This window comes from Trichosurus vulpecula, chromosome 3 (genome assembly GCF_011100635.1).
Source record: "Trichosurus vulpecula isolate mTriVul1 chromosome 3, mTriVul1.pri, whole genome shotgun sequence".
NCBI lineage: Eukaryota > Metazoa > Chordata > Mammalia > Diprotodontia > Phalangeridae > Trichosurus > Trichosurus vulpecula.
Genome location: NC_050575.1, coordinates 330180374 through 330197237, shown reverse-complemented (window position 1 = coordinate 330197237; position 16864 = coordinate 330180374).

The window sequence follows — 16864 nt, the reverse complement described above, 5'->3', positions numbered from 1 at the left end:
CACCCAAATGAATGAAATCAGACATCCATTGAAGTATATCTTGTTTATAAATCACCTACATTTCTCAATGTACCCATACTCCCCATCTCCCAGAAATATATTTTATAACAAAGAACTAAAAAGCAGTTTAGAAAAACTAACCTATGAAAAAACATTATATGAAATGTTACATACACAGAGTTCCCTGCCTCTGAAAAGAAGTGAGAAAGGTTACTTTCTTATTCCTCTTCTTTGGGATCATCATTTGGTCATTATAATTTTATAACATTCAATTTTAATTATTTTTGTTTTTATATTGTTGTTGTCATTGTGTAAATTGTTTTTCTGTTTCTACTTATTTCACTTTGTATCAGTTCCTATATGTCTTTTCATACTTCTGTTTATTTATCATAGTCATTGTTTCTTATGGCACAGTAATAATCCATTACATTCCTGTGCCACAATTTGTTTTACCATCTCCAAAACAATGGTCATCTATATTTGCCATTAGAAAAGTGTTGCTTATAAGTATTTTGGTGTATATGGGACCTTTGTTTTTATCACTGACCTCCTTATGGTATACTTCTAGCAATGAAATCTCTGGGTCAAAGGATATGGAAATCTTAAGTCACTTTCTTCACATAATTCCTAATTGTTTTTCCAGAAGAGTTGGACCAATACAAAGCTATACCAATAGCATAATCGTGTGCCTATCTTTCTACAACCTTTCTGATATTACCTATTCCCATCTTTCATCATCTTTGCCACTTTGATGGATTTGAAGTAAATCCTTGAAATTTTTTTTGACATCTATTTCTCTTATTATTAGTGATTGAATCCCCCATATGGCTGTTAATATCTGAGAGTACATTTCTGAGCCTATTCTGTATTTGAAAGAGGGAGTGACTAGTAACACTATAAGGATAAGGGTGAGAGAAACTTAAAATATTATTGAGACCATTACAAAATGACTGCCTTTGGCCTCCTTACTGAACAGGAAGTGAGAGCAGAAGTGAGCTCTCCTATGTGAGCAGTAGAGAAGCTTTTGATCCTTATTTATGGTGACAAAAAAAAGAAAACCCAAACATATTCAGTAGGAATAAGGGAGTGGTTGAGGTGGCAGTATGAGAGACTGTGGTTAGAGAGAAATATTAGAGCAGGATACTTCTTAGTGATGATGCTAATGGGTGGCTAAAATTCAGCAGAGGGGAAAGTTCTTGGACTTCATGGGGTCAGGGAATTGTAAGGCTAGTAATAGTCATTGCTATTAATGCTAAGGTCACCTGAGGATGTCAGGGGATGGTCTGGAGAGAAGGACCATTTGTTAGATGCGGAAGTCAGCAATAAAGGGAGGAACATGAACCAGATGATTGTAGAGATGATGCCAGTGAGGATGTTGAGAAGGTGCTATAAATGGCTTTTTTAAGAGGAGTGGCTTTCAGGAAATAGCAAGAAATAATGTGTGTGTGTGTGTGTGTGTGTGTGTGTGTGTGTATGAGAGAGTGAGAGAGAGAGAGAGAGAGAGAGAGAGAGAGAGATAGAGAGAGAGTGGGGGGGGAGGGAGGGACAGAGAGACAGAGAGAGACAGACGGAGAGACAGAGAGAGACAGAGAAAGAGAAACAAGGAGACAGAGAGAAACAGGCATTGATTTAGAACTATTATGTATAAAAGTGTTGGAGGATGTGTTATGTGTGGAAATAAGCTTCGGGGACATATTATTGATAAATATATGGAGACACTGCTGAGTAGACTGGAGAATTAGGGGGGCAAGCTACACCAAACTACACAATTGAATTAGGATATAATACACTGATGTAGTTCCATTCCCCCCCACCCCCATTTGCTTCTATTCTGTGTGTCAGCTAGCATTCACAAAGCACTCATGAATTTCTGTAATGTTGATATACTTAGAGCCTGATCACTGTGATGAATCAAACATTCAATCAATAAGCATTTATTAAGGGCCTACTATGTGCCAGGTAGCTGTGGTGCTAAATGCAGGAGATATAAAAAAGGGGCAAAATGCAGTCTGGAGTTTACAATCTAATGGGAGGAGGTAATATGTAAATACATTCCCAGCACACTGTATACAGGATAAATAGCTAGTAATCAAGAGGGAAGGCCCTGGGATGAAGGGGGAAGACTTTTATTAAAAGAAGGGATTTTACTTGGGACTTAAAGAAAGCTAGGGAGGTTAGTAGGTATAGTGGAAGAGAGAGAGGCATGGGGCATCACCAGATAAAATGCCTAGAGCTGAGCAATGGAGTGTGTTGTTCACTGATGGCTAGGAGGCCTGTGTTGCTGGATCAAAGAGTACATGTAGGAGAGTCAGGTATAAGAAGACTGAAAGGGTAGAAGGGAGATAGGTTATAAAGGGCTTGGAATGCCAAGCAGAGCAGTTTTTTATTTGATCCTTGAAGCAATAGGAAGCCACCGGAGTTTATTAGGGCAGGGGAGGAGGGTGTGGACGAGTGACCTGGTCAGACATGAACTTTAGGAAAATCTCTTTAGTGGCTGAATGGAGGATGGATTGGAGTTCAGAAAGACTTGAGGCTGGCACACCTACCAGCAGGCTCTTACAATAGTCCAGGCATGAGGTAATAAGGGCCTGCTCTAGATGACAATAACTAGATGGCGATATCAGAGACCAGAAGGAGGAATATTCCAGAAATGTTGCAAAGGTTAAATTGATCAACCTTTGCAATAGACTAGATATGTGGGAAGGGTGAGAGATAGGGAGTAATCCAAGATGACTCCCTGAAGAACAAAGTTGGTTTTGCCTCTTACTGTAAAAGGAAAGGTAGGAGGAGGAAAGGGTTTAGAGAGAAAGATAAGGAGTTCTTTTGGGGGCATGTTGAGTTTCAGGTGTCTACTGAGCATCCAGTTTGAGATGTCTGAAAGGCAATTGGGGATGCAAGACTGGAGGTCAACAGAGAGTTTGGAGCAGGATAGGTAGATTTGAGAGACATAGGGATGATAATTAAATGTATAAGAGCTGAAGAGATCACCAAGTGAAATAGTATAGAGTGAGAAGAGGAGAGGGCCCTACAGCTAGAGGGCATAATCAAGAAGAGGATCTAACAAAGGAGGCAGAAGGAGCAGTCAGATAGGTAAGAGGAGAACTAGGAGGTGTCCCAAAAACCTAGCAAGAAGACAGTGTCAAGGAGAAAAGAATATTCAACAGTGTCAAAGGATACAGAGAGGTCAAGGAGAAAGAGGATCGAGAAAAGGCCATTGGATTTGTCAACAAAGAGATTACTGGTAACTTTGGAGAGAGCAGTTTTGGTGCAATAATAAGGTTGGATGCTGGCACCTTTTATAGATGGCCTTTGATAGGAAGTTAGTTATAAAGGGTAGAGGAGATATAGAACGTTAGTGGGGATGGAAGGATCAAGTGAGGTTTTGTTTTGTTTTGTTTTTTCCAGGATGGGGGATATATGGGCATATTTGTAGGCAGAAAGGAATGAACCAATAGACAAGGAGAGATTGAAAATAAGTGATTGCATAGGGATGATAGAAGGACCAATCTGTTGGAGAAGATGGGATCACTTGAAGAAGTGAAGAGAGAAAATGGCAATAGGCAGTCGAGTGATAGGAAATGAGGAAGAGGAGAGAAAAGGGAGTTCACAGTAAATGACTTCAATTTTTTTTCTGTAAAATATGAGGTAAGGTTCTCAGTTAAGAGAGTGTGGGGTGGGGAGCCCATACAAGGTTTGAGGAAGAATGAAAAGGTTTGGAAGACCCCTTATAGAGAGTAAGATATTGAGTTGATAAAGGAAGTATAGTAGATTACCTAGCAGCAATAAGGGCTCAGTTGATGTTAAATAAAATTTGTAGTAGACTTAGAATGGTTGCATGATTTTCTGAATCTTTGTTCAGCAGCACATATGTAGGAGAAAAGACAGTGAATTATAGAAGTGATTCATGACTGAGGCTCAACTGGGCATAGGTGTCAAGATGAGGCAAAGAGAAGAGAGTGGTTAGTGCAGAGAAGTTGGCCTGGAAGAGATTTGATGGTCAAGGGATTGGAAGATGTGGTATGAACAAAGAGTAGGGATTTGTAAGGGAAGGCAGAGACAGGTGAAAAAATCGATTGATTATGGTTGGATAGGTAATATACAGAGTTCAAAAATGCAACCACACTTATTATCTGAATATAAGGACATAGTTCCTTTTCTGTCATTCTTACTCCTTGTAACAACAATGTTTCTTGCAGCTGCTGTAGAGGCACATAGGAGGGCTGCTAGCACAGGTTCTTTGATCTGCTTTTCTAAGGAAAGCAACTTTAAGGGGTTTATAATCTTACTTTAATTAAACATACATATATCATTCACTTAGTTCAGGGGAAAAAGTCAGCACCCTGAACTTCAGAGCAAATACAAACAGAAATTACAGAGAAAATAACACAAATCAACAGACACGTTTCTAATTATCTGACCATAGCAATACATGCTTAGTTGCCAGAGAGAGAAAAGCAGCAACATCAGGGTTTTCAAAGCCGGAGGGGTGGGGAGGGGGGTCCTTAACAGCTACCCAGAGTCTTGTCAGGGCAAATCACATGAACACTCTTCTAATGAGTGAGCCCCCATATATATATATATATATATATATATATATATATATATATATATATATATATATATATATATATACTTCTTTAAGGTCAGAGGGCTTCACAACTGTGTGACTCAAAGTCACATGACTTGGGCTTTCTTGTGACTTAAGCAGGTCATCAAAGACTCTTGATTCAATCACAGACTCTTGATTGAAAAAAAGGCAAGACTCAAGGCACTTAATTGCCTTAGGGTTGAGAAGCACTTCAAAAGAAAAAATAGCAAAAAGTCCCACTTTGCTCACCATTACATTCCTTCACCCCAACAGGTAAAGGCCTCATCACTCTTAATATAGAGTTTTTTCCACATTGTGTTGAAAAGAAGAACTTCGGTTATTAAGTTTCACGTGAATGTGTCTAGACTAATTCTCTGCTATTTGTTAAGCTAACTGACTTTGGCTATATTTGTTTTCTTCCAGGAGAAGGACCGTAATTAATAGATTTTTTTGGATACCTTTTATTTTTGTATTACATTTATCTCTATAACCTTCCTTCTTCCCAACCCAGAGAGCTATCTTTCATAAAAAAATTAAAAATTTCAGTAAAACCTATCAATTATACAATAACTTTGACATACTTGTTAGGTTAATTGTCTATAAATCTTGGATATCAACCCCTTACCAGAGATAATTTTGATACAAGTAATTCTTCCAATTCACAGCTTCCCTTTTTATCTTAGGTGTGTTCATTTTGTTTGTGCGTATTTGTTATGCATATATCACTGGTAAGAAGTAAGGCTTTTTACCTCCTTCTCTGCCTTCCCTTACAAAACCCTACTCTTTGTCCAAACAATGTCTTCTAATCCCTTGACCATCAAATCTCTTCCAGGGCATCTCCTCTGCACTAACCACTCTTTCCTCTTTTCCCCATCTTGACCTCTTGTTGAACCAATTTAATTCTATAAGGTCTTCTTCCCTGAACCCCTAGGCCCCATATAACATTACTGAAAAGCTTTCCAATTTAATTTAATCAAAATTATTATTTGGTATCTATCATTGTTTAAGTCTTTGCTCATAACTGTGAAAGGCACATAGTGTTTCTCTCCTAATTTTTTTATGCTATGACCTTTAATAGTTAAATCTTTTATCTGTTTTAAAAGTTTATTATAGAATAATGAATTATTTTAAAAATATTTTATTGACATCTTTTTTTGTGTTATCAAAATTTCTTCCTATATACTCCTTCCTCTACCTCCCAAATAGCCATTCCTTATAACATTTTTTTTAAAACAGAAAAAGAGTTAAAAAGAGGAAAAAATCAGTAAAACATCAATACATTAAAACAAAACAACACAACAGATGACCCATAGATTTCCTCCCATTTTTTTCAAAGGAGGTGTCTTCTCAAATCTGAGTTTTTTCATTATAATTTGACAACATTCATTTTCTACTGGTTGTATGTTGGTTGTTCTTTCCATTTTCACTGTTGTGTTCATTGGTTATGTTGATTTCCTTGTTCTACTTACTTTACAGAGCATTAGTTCGTGTAGGTGCTGCCATGCTTCTCTGTACTCATCCTTTGTTGTTCAGAGAGACTTTCCTTTTGTCAATGACCTCCTTGGGTATAAACCTAGTAATTGTTTTACAGAATGCTTAAACTAATTCAGAGCTCCATCAAAAATGGAAATGTGGCTATCTTTCTGTAATCCATCCTACATTGATTATATCCATCTTTCATCATCATTTCCATTTTGCTGGTTATGAAATCTGAGAGTTCTTTTGATTTGCATTTCTCTTGCTTTTAGTCATTTGGAACATTTTTTATTCTTTAAAAGTGTGATAGAGGCCCATAAATCTATTTAGACCAAGAGGTTTTTTTTTTTTCTTCTCCTTTGGTAGTAATTTTGCAACTAGATTTATTCACCTATTCCACTTTTTTTTGGAGATAAGATTATTTAATATCCTTATTTTTTATTTTGTTAGTTTGGGCATTTCATATTTTCAAAGGTAAATACTCTTTTACTTAGTGTTCTCAGTTCAGTTGGCCTATAGTGGTACTCTGTATGCTCTGATAATTCTTTTTATACCTTTTGACTTTGTTCTGCGTTCATCCTATTCACTGTTTGTTGTTGATTTGATTTTTTTTCTGTCTTCTTTAATCAGGTTGGCTAATGATTTATTAATTTTGTTAGTCTTTTCAAAGAACTAGGTATTAGTTTTGTTTACTGGTTCTAATTTCTGATTTTATTTTCAACTTGTTTATTTTCCCCTAATTTTCAAGATCTCTTCTGTGGTTATTTTGGTTTCTTTGTTGTCTTTCTAATATTTAAAATTCATAGTATATTAATCCTCTCTTTTTCTCTGTTGTTAATGTATATTTTAGAGATACATTTATTTCCTCTTAGCACGCTTTAGTTTCCTCTCAAAAATTTTATGATGTTAACTCTCATCATAATTGGGGTATTTTATTTAACTAATTGTTTCCATGATTTGTTCTTTTTCCCCTTCATTCTTTAAAATTTCATTGCCCCTAGTTAAGGCTGAATCTTTTGTTTGTGCCCCCTGAATTGATTGCTATTTTATATTGTGTTATGATCTGTAAAAGATATGTTTAGTATTTCTTCGTATGTGTGTGTGTGTACATATACATACTTGCAATTTTTCTGTGCCCAAATACATTATTTTTTGTAGTGGCATCATATGGTGCTGCTATATATCTATATCTATATCTACATATCTATATCTATCTGCATCTACATCTACATCCATATCCATATCCATATCTATATCCACATATACATATGTAAATGTGTATATAAATGTGTATATATGTGTGTGTATACTTTAGTAGTTAACATTAGTTTTTTAGCTCTAAATTCTCCAATTTTTCCACATCTTAACTTTTTTCTTTTTTTTTTTCTTGTCCAATTCTTAGAGAACATTTTAAATGTCTCCTACTACTAATTTATTGCTATCTATACCATTTTCCAATATGTAGATGCTATAAAATTCAGAGCATTTAAGTTTACAATTTTATTTTCATTTTAACCATAATGCAATTTCTTTGTTTATCTCTGTATTGTGATTAAAAATTTTTTTGGATTGTCTAAAAGCATGATTACAAAATGTTTTTTTAAAATTTATTTCTATTTTGGTGGCAATTGGGCTTAAATGACTTTCCTGGGGTCCTATAACTAATAATTATTTGAGGCTAGATTTGAACTCAGGTCCTCTTGACTCCAGGGTCAGTACTCTGTACTGTATGCTACCACTGTACCACCTAGCTGCCCTCCTTTTTTTAGACTGACCTGATGCATACTAAATTCTTGTTCCTGCCTTTCATTAAAAAAAAAAAGTATGTCTTTGGTTTTTAATTATGTTTCTTGTAATCAGTAGATTACTTAAGTTTTGTTTTCTCATCCAATCTGTCATCATTGGATTGTTTGATCTATTAACATTTAACAGAATGACAATTAGGTTTATATTTTCTTTTATTTTTGCCTTTTAAGATAAATGTTATTTTCTTGTTTTACTTCTTGTACCTCAGTACTTACAAGTACTTTCAGTAGTTGTTCCTATAATTAGACTTGGTAATCTTTTTTCATTCAATCTTAAGTTTATAAGCTCATGCCCCATCATCCATCATATTTGCCTACCTCTTCTCTAATTTTGAAGTTTTACTTAATTTTTTATTTTTTGCTTCTCTCCTTTATTTTTTTTCTTCTTTTTCTCATCTTTTCCAAATATTAGTTAAATGGCTAGATCAAAATCTCACATCCCCTCTGTTACTTTATTTTGTTTGTTAGGTTAATTTTTTCTTTTCTGCACTTTTTTCTAAGAAGGAATTCTTTATCTCATTCTCTTAACTGATTTTTTTTCACTTTTTATCTCTTCTGAACTTATATTCTTTTATTGTTTCACACATTTATTTATTCCTTTATAAATGTCATTGTATTCCTCTATAATTAAACTTCTGGAGTACTGAAATCTTTTAAATAATTTCTGTTATTGCCTTTGGTGATCTTGCTTTATGTCCCATTTTGTTTTATGCCTCACTCTTAGAAGTATCTGTGAGGGAAATGATGAGGAGAGAAGCACTACAACATGGTAGAAATTACCCTGTTTCCCAAATGGTGTAGATCAGTTTTGTCCACTGCCCTACCCATCGTCATTATCCTTCCCATCATATCTGAATCCATGTCTTGATAACTTTTTAAGTGTTAGTACTTCCCTATACCACCCTCACCCCAATAGCTCCAATTTCCCTTCTGGGGCAGAATTTCATACATGGAAGACCAACACTTTTTGCGAGAAAGGGATTGCTTTTTGCTCTAGCTCCCTCAGATTAGACTCTTTCTAAGTGTTCCATATCTCACTACAGACATATATTTTAGTGGGGCTCCACTCTACATTTGTTTGGGACTTCCTCCTTACATTTTCCCTTTTACAATCATTCCTTTCAAACTCCTTACTCATACTCCTGTGGCTCCTCCTCTTCCTGAGAGAATATAGAATTTATCTTCCCTCTTTTGAACCCATGTATTTGATTAGGGTATATCATACATTCTCCTTAGTTCCTCACCTATCCTTTCATCTTACTTCTCATATTTCAGTTTAATCCCACAAAATACATTAATTCATGTACAGGTCAGTTGTAGAGTTTAGTCCTTGATATTTCAGTACTGTTCCTCCACAATGAATTGTTTCATGATATACTGAGTGTGTTTTCCTCTTTATCCTACTGTGTACTTGACATACAAACACGCACATCTCTGAATGGTCCTTTTGTGTTGTTTTGCTTTTTTAACCCTATAGGTCAGTCATTTTCTTACAGTTTTTTTTTAAAACTAATCTTTAGGGGGGCGGAGCCAAGATGGCAGCTGGTAAGCAGGGAATAATGTGAGCTCCGTATGGAGACCCTCCAAAAACTTATAAAAAATGGCTCTGAACCAATTATAGAACGGCTGAACCCACAAAACAGCAGAGGGAAGTAGGGCTCCAGCCCAGGACAGCCTGGATGGTCTCTGGGTGAGGTCCATCCCACACAGAGCTTGGAGCTGGGAGCTGGGAGCTGGGAGCGGAGTGGAGCAGAGCCCAGCCTGGGCGGCGTGGACCATCCAGGCCGGAGGCCGGGCGGAGGGGGCCCTAGCGGCCTGATTCAGTGAGCTGCGGCAGTTGCGAGACTTCTCGACCCGCGAACACCAAAGACTGCGGAGAAGATTAGTGGGAAAAGCTGCGGGAGTGGAAGGAGTTCGCAGTTCGGCTTCCAGCCCCGGGGGCAGCGGAGGTGGGGCAGCTACAGCTGTTGTTACTTCCGGCTCCAGGCCCACCTGGTGGGAGGAATTAAGTGGCGGATCAGAGCAGGGGTGCACAGCCTGCCGAAGATCTAAGCCTAATTCGGGTTGGGGGTTGGGGAAGGAGCAGTGCTGGTGTGGCAGACCTGGCACCTCCCCCCCAAACGTGGAACATAGAACTCTGTAGTCTACAAGCAGTCATACCCCACTGAAAAACTCAAAGGTCAAGTTAGTTGGCTGGGAATATGGCCAGGCAGCGAAAACGCACCGAGATTCAGTCTCAGACTTTGCATTCTTTCTTTGCTGACAAAGAAGACCAAAACATACAGAGAGAAGAAATTAATAAAGTCAAAGAGCCTACAACAGAAACCTCCAAGAAAAACATGAGCTGGTCCCAGGCCATGGAAGAGCTCCAAAAGGAGTTGGAAAAGCAAGTTAGAGAAGCAGAGGAAAGATTGGGAAGAGAAATGAGAAGGATGCGAGAAAACCATGAAAAACAAGTCAATGACTTGTTAAAGGAGACCCAAAAAAATACTGAAAAATACACTGAAGAAAACAACACCTTAAAAAACAGACTAACTCAAATGGCAAAAGAGCTCCAAAAAGCCAATGAGGAGAAGAATGCCTTGAAAGGCAGAATTAGCCAAATGGAAAAGGAGGTCCAAAAGACCACTGAAGAAAATACTACTTTAAAAATTAGATTGGAGCAAGTGGAAGCTAGTGACTTGATGAGAAATCAGGATATTATAAAACAGAACCAAAGGAATGAAAAAATGGAAGACAATGTGAAATATCTCCTTGGGAAAACCACTGACCTGGAAAATAGATCCAGGAGAGATAATTTAAAAATTATTGGGCTACCTGAAAGCCATGATCAAAAAAAGAGCCTAGATACCATCTTTCATGAAATTATCAAGGAGAACTGCCCTGATATTCTAGAACCACAGGGCAAAATAGAAATTGAAAGAATCCATCGATCACCTCCTCAAATAGATCCCAAAAAGAAATCTCCGAGGAATATTGTTGCCAAATTCCAGAGCTCCCAGATCAAGGAGAAAATACTGCAAGCAGCCAGAAAGAAACGATTTGAGTATTGTGGAAACCCAATCAGAATAACCCAGGATCTGGCAGCTTCTACATTAAGAGATCGAAGGGCTTGGAATGCGATATTCCGGAGGTCAATGGAGCTAGGATTAAAACCTAGAATCACCTACCCAGCAAAACTGAGTATCATGTTCCAAGGCAAAATATGGATTTTCAATAAAATAGAGGACTTTCAAGCTTTCTCAGTGAAAAGACCAGAACTGAATAGAAAATTTGACTTTCAAACACAGGAATCAAGAGAAGCATGAAAAGGTAGTCAAGAAACGGAAATTGCAAGGGACTTACTAAAGTTGAATTGTTTTGTTTACATTCCTGCATGGAAAGATGATGTGTATGATTCATGAGACCTCAGTATTAGGGTAGTTGAAGGGAATATGCATATATATGTTTATGTATATATATAAGTGAATGTGTATGTATGTATGTATCTATGTGTATATGTATACATGTGTATGTGGGTATATATATGTGTGTGCTTTTATATGTGTATATACATATATATGTATATGTATGTGTATGTATATATATATGTAAAAGAGAGAGAACAGACACAGGGTGAGCTGAAGATGAAGGGAAGATATGTAAAAGAAATAAAATGAAATTAAGGGATGAGAGAGCAACATACTGAAAGAGGGAGATAGGGAGAGATAGAATGGGGTGGATTATCTCGCATAAAGGTGGCAAGAGGAAGCAGTTCTGTGGGAGGAGGGGAGAGGGCAGGTGAGGGGGGGGAATGAGTGCACCTTGCTCTCATCAGATTCGGCCTGAGGAGGGAATACCATACATACTCAGTTGGGTGTCTTACCCCACAGGAAAGAAGAGGGAGGAAGATAAAAAAAAAATAAAAGGGGGGGGATGATGGAGGGGAGGGCAGATGGGGGTGGAGGTAATCAAAACAAACACTTAGGAAAGGGGACAGGGTCAAGGGAGAAAATTCAATAAAGCGGGATGGGTTGGGAAGGAGCAAAATGTAGTTAGCCTTTCACAACATGAGTATTGTGGAAGGGTTATACATAATGATACATGCGTGGCCTAGGTTGAAGTGCTCGACTTCTTAGGGAGGGTGGGTGGGAAGGGAAGAGGGGAGAGAATTTGGAACTCAAAGTTTTAAAAACAGATGTTCAAAAACAAAAAAAAAAGTTTTTGCATACAACTAAAAAATAAGATACACAGGCAATGGGGCGTAGAAATTTATCTTGCCCTACAAGAAAGGAAGGGAAAAGGGGATGAGAGGGGAGAGGGGTGATAGAGGGGAGGGCTGACTGGGGAACAGGGCAACCAGAATATATGCCATCTTGGAGTGGGAGGGAGGGTAGAAATGGGGAGAAAATTTGTAATTCAAACTGTTGTGAAAATCAATGCTGAAAACCAAATATGTTAAATAAATAAATTTAAATAAAAGTTATACTTTAAAAAAAAACCTAATCTTTAGAGATACCGTAATTCATTTCTTTACTTGTTCTTTCCTTACCAGTTGTATTTATTTACCTTTTTTCTGTGTTTCTGTTGGTTTTTTTTTGAGCATGTGTAAGTAGAATATTCTACTTGCGTATATTGTTCCTCAGCTCACAAGATTTTTTAAAATACCTCTCTTTTATTGAACTTCCATCATTCCTTTTCATTGATAATTAGACTTAGGTTTGAAGAATATACCATTCTGGGTTAAATCTTGATTTCCTTTGCTTTTCATAAAATATTACTCTTCTCTTCTACAGTTTCTAATGCATACAGAATAATTTTGTGTTATTCTGACTCCCTTTCAAATATGTGAAGATCTTTCTCTTAGGTGCTTGCAAAACTGGATGTTTGCTATTAGAATTGTGAAAATTAAGACTACGTATTCAGGAATTTGAAGTACAGGTTGTTTTTTTTCCCTTTCTATAGACAATTTGGGATTCTTTAATTTTGTGCTTTCTTCCCTGTACTCAGAAGTTCTAGGACATTTCTTTTTGGATTTTCTCCTGAATTATGATGCATAGGTTTTCTGATTTGTCATGTTCTTCCGGGAAACCCATAATCCTTCAGTTGTCTCTTTGCATCCTCTCTAAGTCAGTGACTTGCTTATATAATAATCATATGTTCTTTTAGTGCTATTGACTTTTGATGCTCTTCTTCTAGACTGTCCTTTACTTGAATATATTTGCTTTCCAACTGTTATTCTCTCTCTCTTTAATATTTTGGAGAATCTCATGACTGTAGATTAAAGTTTTCAACTGCTAATTACTTCTGCTATTCAGCCTTATAAGTTCTGTCATTTGTTCTCTTCTAGCTTGTTTTTAATTTATTTTTTGAACAATTATGCTGGTTTCATTGCTGTCCCATGCCTTCTTATGATTCTGTGAGGTTCATTGTTTCATCAAGTGTTGAGTTCAATTTTTTCTTTCAGTATAATATGTTTATAGAAAAGTTTGTAATCTTTTTTGATGATTTAATGCCTATCCTTCCTTCTAAATTTTCGGTCCTTAGATTTTCAATTGAATTTCTTCCTCTTGAAGGCTTTGTTGTTGTTTTTTTGAAGCTTTCTCCCCCTTATAGTTCCCTGTCATTCCTTCTATGACTCATTCTCTCTTTGAAGGGGCCTATATCCCTGAGTCAGGACTGCAGTGCCTCATCCTTTTCCCACACTGGGAAATTCATTTTTTTCTTTGGCCTCAGTACCTGCCCCAAGTAGATTCTTGGGGATAAGACTGACTCTATGGTGATTCATCCCCTCTTCCTATAGGCCTAGTATAACCATACATCTGGTCCCCTGACCCAGTTCCATCTCTAAGACTCATTCATTTCTTCTTTGTCTAGGTTGAGTTACTGCCTGCTTGCTATCTTTTAATTTTTATTGTATTTTCCCCCAGTTACATGTAAAAACAATTTTTAACATTTATTTTTAAAACTTTCAGTTCCAAATTCTCCCACTTCCTCTTTCTACCCACCCCCCACCATTGACAAGGCAAGCAGTTTGATATAGGTTATACATGTGTAGTCATATAAAACACTGCCATAATAGACATGTGGTGAAAGACTAACTGTATTTCCCTCCATCCTGTTCCCCCCTGTTTATTCTAGTTCTCTCTCTCTTTTCACCCTATCCCTCCTCAAAAATGTTTTGCTTCTGACTACCCCCTCCTCCCATCTTCTCCCCTTTTTACCACTCCCCTCTTTTATCCCCTTCCTCCCTGCTTTCCTGTAAGGTAAGATAGATTTCTCTACCCAACTGAGTATGTATGTTATTCCCTCTTTGAGCCAATTTTGATGGGAGTAAGGTTCAGTTGCTCCCCCTCACCAACCCCCTCTTCCCCTTCACTGTAAAAGCTTTGTTTTTTGCCTTTTTATATGAGCTAATTTACCTAATTCTGCTTCTCCCTTTCTTTTGCTCCCAGTGTGTTCCCCTCTCACCTCTTAATTTTATTTAGATGTCATCCTTTCGTATTTAATTCACACCTGTGCCTTCTGTCATATATACTCCTTCTAACTGCCATAATAATAAGAAAGGGCATATGAGTTACAAATATCATCTTCCCATGTAGGAATGTAAGCAGTTTAATAAGTATCTTATGATTTCTCTTTCCTATTTACCTTTTTATGCTTTTCTTAAGTCTTGTATTTGAAAATCAGATTTTCTATTCAGCTCTGGTCTTTTCTCAAGAATCCTTGAATCTATCTCATTGAATGTCCATTTTTCCCCAGAAGTATTATACTCAGTTTTGCTGGGTAGGCAATTCTTGGCTGTAATCCTAGCTCCTTTGCCCTCCAGAATATCATATTTCAAGCCCTTTGATCCTTTAATGTGGAAGCTGCTAAATCTTGTGTTATCCTGATTGTGGCTCCACAATACTTGGTTTATTTCTTTCTGGCTGCTTGCAATATTTTCTCCTTGACCTGGGAGTTCTGGAATTTGGCTATAATATTATTGGCCTATGCTCTGGTCTGTGAGCAACTGTGAGTACTCTTTTCTATACTGGAACTGTGAGGAAGGTCCCCCCTCCACTGCTGCTGCAGGTTCTGCTATGCTAGTGCTCCTCCTTGCCCTGGAATTGCCACCCAAGGCTGCAACCCAGATCCAAATATAGGCAAAGCAAAAGAGTCCTATCTCAGTGCTAGCAAAAAGACCCCTGTAACCTTGTTCTGACCAGTTATTTAAACCCTTTACAATCTGTGGGCTGAGAGCTCTGGAAGCAGCTGCTGTTGCTGCTCATTCAGTTACTCCCAAGGCCTACTCCTGGTTCGATGGGGCCAGGGCTGTGCTGACATGACCAGGGCTGGACTGTGCTCCTCTCTCACCCTGATGCAACAGACCTTTTCTGCCGACCTGTGTCTTGGGCTGGAAATTTGTTTCACTTTGTCTTTTTATGGCTTCTGCTGGTCTAGAATTTGTTTAAAGTCATTTTTAAAGGTATTTGAAGGGATTTGGGGGAGAGCTTAGGCATGTCCCTGCCTTTACTCCACCATCTTGGTTCTGCCCCCTGCTTGCTATTTTTTAAAGTATTTGGAAAGGGTAGGATAGGTATATTGGCCCAAATATCTGCATCTTTGGGGATCTCTAACCTAGCGGAACATTCAAGATTGAAGGAAGCTTCATTAATTTCTCAACAAATTCTAGCCACCACCTGTAGCTAGGCAGAGTCAAAATCTCCTGTTTCTTACAAGGGAGTGCATGTTGACTATGAGATGTACTAGCAAAGTCTTCATAGCAGTATGGTAATCCTTAAGTGGGTCTCAGTGGATTAGTATGTGCATTCTTTAGGATTGCTGAGGTTGGTAGGAGAGGGTTATTGAGTAAATGCCTTAAGGATTATATTTTACCACCATTAATTTATAAGACCTTATTGATCTTCTACCTTTCTCATCCTGTGGATTCATCTGTAGTTATTCTACCTCTGGTACATAATTCCTTTGGTGGTGAGAGGTGGGGTGGGTGGAATAGTGACAATAGGAACTAGGAAAAATAACTAGTTTGTCATCTTACTGGTCATGTGGCCCTAACTCCACCATTAGTTTTCATTTCAAGTTGAATTCATGGGTCATAGCTCTAATAACTTGATGTTTAGCCAAGACTCATTAAAAAGTAATAAAAAGAATGCAAAAATTGTTGAGCTTCTCAACTACATATACATTTCATGTTCATGGAAAGGTAAGGCCATTTCAAACATATCCTTTCAATGGTTCAGATACCTAATCCTTGCCCATTTTCCACTTAAAATCCTTTTTGGGAATGCCTTATTATCTAGCTATTTCTTTGCTACTGCTTTACTTTTGTTCCCTAAGACCACAATTCTCTTTTATTCTGGAAGTTAGTCAAGTTGCAGATGTTGTGACCTTCATCCTCTCCTTGGTCCTCCTCTTTATAAATCATTTTTCACTCTTATTATAATTATAATTATAGTAACTACTTATTTCTTGGTTTTGATTCAGGTATTGATCCTTTGTTACTTTTTTAAAGTATCTAGGCCATACTCATCTAGCCATAAGAGTCTCACAAGATGAACCAAATTCCCCACAGTACATCTTCTCCATGTGGCCCAGAGTTGTATTTCAAGAAAATATATATTGGAAGATCTGTATGCCAGAAGCACATGCTGTTCCATCTCCATTTTGTAACATGAGGCTCACTTTCTCTTCTTAAATTGCCTGCCTCATATGCTGTGAACCAACCAGATATATCTAATAGATTAACCCAACATTTATCAAATGTCCACTGCATTCCGTGTTGTTTTCTAGTTGCTAGGGATACAAAAACAAAGTTGTCAGAAGTATAAATATGACTACAGGACACACTATTGTCTGTCTGAATATGCAAACTTACCTTGTAAAATTGACCAAATTGGAATTTGGGTCTACATAATTTCTAGCAAGCAAGATTAGTAAATTCATTATTTTGAGAATTTTGCTATGTCAAGATATTAACAAAAATAATATTCTTGAGATTTAAATGTAATGTAGC